The following is a 2,733-nucleotide window of genomic DNA, read 5'->3' on the forward strand; positions in this document are numbered from 1 at the left end:
TGAGTTATTGTGAAGAGCATTGCTGTGCATGTCGAGGTACAATGTTGCTTTCTGTATCTGAATCCTTGCTTTCAGTTCCCTTGGGTACATATCCAGGCATGGGATTGCTGCCACATGAATCCATTCATGTTTTCATCATTTTGCTACGTGGGTTAGGTTCTGCAATGAAAAGAGGGTGGCAAGAAGAGAGGCAGCAAGTATAGATGATTCTTTTGAATATTTTATTCCACAGAAAGCAGGGAAATGGGGCAGTAGTTGCTAAAGAAAGATTTTAAAGATGGGAGAAATCAGAGATACAAATGAGTGATGAGGAATAATTAACAGTATGGGAGAAAGGAGAGAATTACTGGAACCCATCCTTGTGTGGGTGAGGGGTGATGTCAGCCTGAGCTAGGAGCAGGGGACAGTTCACCCCAAGAGGCACGTGGGAAGGCGCGTTGCTGGATGTATGTGGTGATGAAGGTGGCTGAAGTCACTTCCGATGGCTTCATTTTGTTGGGTGAGCCAGGAAGCAAAGCTGTCTGTAAGGAAGGAGGGGGAAGAGGATGAGGAGGTGTTGGAGGTGTCAGAGTGTGGAGGAGGTAGAAAGTGGTCACCTAGGAGACGGTCACCTAGGAGAGCGGCCAGGAGATTGGACTGGGAAAATATAGACTGGCGGCTTTGCACCATTTAGGGTGCAAACGAGGGTCACGGCCATTCGCTGAAACTTGGCCCGCCGGCTCTTCCTCACTTGGGCGCAGGCAGTGGAAAGGGCCGTGGGTTTGGTTGGCCAAGAGTGCAGGAAGCCAGCGAGGTGAGAGCTGCCGGTGTCTGCCAGGGAGCGATGGGAATGACTCATCGTGGTATTTCAGTTGTGTAAGCAGGGGACAGAGGACAGCAGGAGGAGGAGTGACAGTGAAAAGACACCGGAAGTCCTAGCACAATGAGAGACTTGAGTACGTGAGCTAACAAGCAGGGACACAGGACATGGAGTTGAAGGAGGAGCAGCGGGGATCTGTTGTGAGCTCCGAGGTTGAGCCCTGGAGGTGCGTGGCTGAGGGACAATGGGAACACATCAGGGGAGGAAAGGGGCCCTCACCTGGCATGGGCTTGGCTCCCGCTTGGATGAATTCCAGCTTTCCCAGATGTCCTGGCCACTATCAGCAGGGGTCAAGGGAAGAAGTCCTGAGTACTTTGCCCTCTCCTGACTGGGGTCAAAGGGGCTCTGGGCTGGGACAAAGGTCACGTCTTCCCAAGCCTGCGGCTTAGCGCTTCACAGGAATCAAGAGGGCCCATTAGAGGTCAGATATTTACTGAGTGACTACTAGAAGCCAAGGCAGAACAACTTACTGTTTACTTTCTCTGCTTTTTCTGATCTTCTTCAGTCTTTTGAAGATCTCTGCGAGGAAGTGCTGCCCATTGGCCCATTTTACGAATGAGCAAAGGAAGACTGAAGCTCTATGGCTGATCTGCCAGTTCCGGAATCTAAACCCTTAAACATAGTGCTTCCCATGGGGTGGTGCAATCTGAGATAAACCAGATCCGGCCCCTGACTTCAGGCATGTAAACAAATAATTGAACTCTGCTTGGCAGGGCAGTTTCTTCTTTGGTTCTGGTTCCCTCCCCCTACTTCCGGACCCCAGGCTCTCCCTGTTCCCCAGAGCTGGAGTAACCAAACATACAAGGGACATGCGCACTAGGCACTAATGTCAGCAAAGTCCTGGACGAGTAGATGGAGGGGTTGGACTGCTCCTTTCCTGTTCTTTTCCCCTCACTCTCCTTTACTGTATTATTTTTGCTCATTTTGGGCACACCATTGGTTTTTCCTCTGCTGCTTCGCACGGTATTATGAATCCTTTCTAGGGATCCTCAGAACCCTGGTTGGAGGAGAATAGAGACTAGAGACTGCACTATGAGTTTAGAGAGCATGTTTCATGATGAGAGCCTCAGATTTTGGGTGCTCATGATCAAACTGCACATCACCCCAAAACAGACACATTAGTCCCACTAATGAGCTAGAATATTCTGGTCATGGCTGCCACCGGGAAGAAAGAAAAGGACAGTCCCTCACATACATTCCCATTTCATTCACTGAGTGGTAGGTTCATTTGTTCATCAAATTCTTATTGAGTACCTGCTATGTCCCAAGTTCTGTTCTAGGCAGCAATGAACAAGGCAAGTAGAATCTTTGCCATCGTGGATTTATGCTTCCTGGTTTTGCAGTAGGGGAAAGAAAGTGGGCTCAACTCCAAATACAGCATGAGTACATGGGGATTCATAACCAGTGAGGGACAATGGACAGAAAACAACTACAAAAAAATCAGGATGTCGCGGTTAGTATCTAGATGTTCCCCAAAGCCTCATGGGCTCAGAGACTGGGGCTTTTGGAAGGTGATTGGCTGTTGGGAGGAAGCAAGAGGTGGTCGCTGGGGTCCCTTTTCCCACTCCTCCCTATACAGTCTGCTTCCTGGCTGCCATGATGTGAGCAGTTCTGCTGTACCTGGCCCTTGCTGACCATAGGAGGACTGAAACTTCTAAAATGTGGTCCTAAATAAACCTCTCCTGCTTTAAACTATAGGTTTCAGGTATTTTGTCCCAGCTGCAAGAAAGTGACTGAGACAAAGGCTAAGGAGCATTCAGGCTAAACTGACCTAACAGAATTCTAGCATCATCCCATCACACACTGAGAGTTATAGGATATCCAGAGCAGGCAGCTCTTTTTGGTTATTTTGTTTTGCAGTGCTAGAGATTTAA

The 2,733-nt window shown here is 48.9% G+C and overlaps 1 long non-coding RNA gene across 1 annotated transcript; it reads left to right on the forward strand.

Moving 5' to 3' along the window:
* Positions 1–890: 890 nt before the first annotated feature.
* Positions 891–1,564, forward strand: LOC106027596 (uncharacterized). Its single transcript, XR_001201183.3, has 2 exons — positions 891–1,025; positions 1,365–1,564. It is a non-coding gene; the product is annotated as an uncharacterized LOC106027596 (long non-coding RNA).
* Positions 1,565–2,733: the final 1,169 nt, after the last annotated feature.

The sequence above is a fragment of the Cavia porcellus genome, unplaced genomic scaffold (genome assembly GCF_034190915.1).
Source record: "Cavia porcellus strain 051 isolate PalLab524CR breed Dunkin Hartley unplaced genomic scaffold, mCavPor4.1 scaffold_3, whole genome shotgun sequence".
Classification (NCBI taxonomy): domain Eukaryota; kingdom Metazoa; phylum Chordata; class Mammalia; order Rodentia; family Caviidae; genus Cavia; species Cavia porcellus.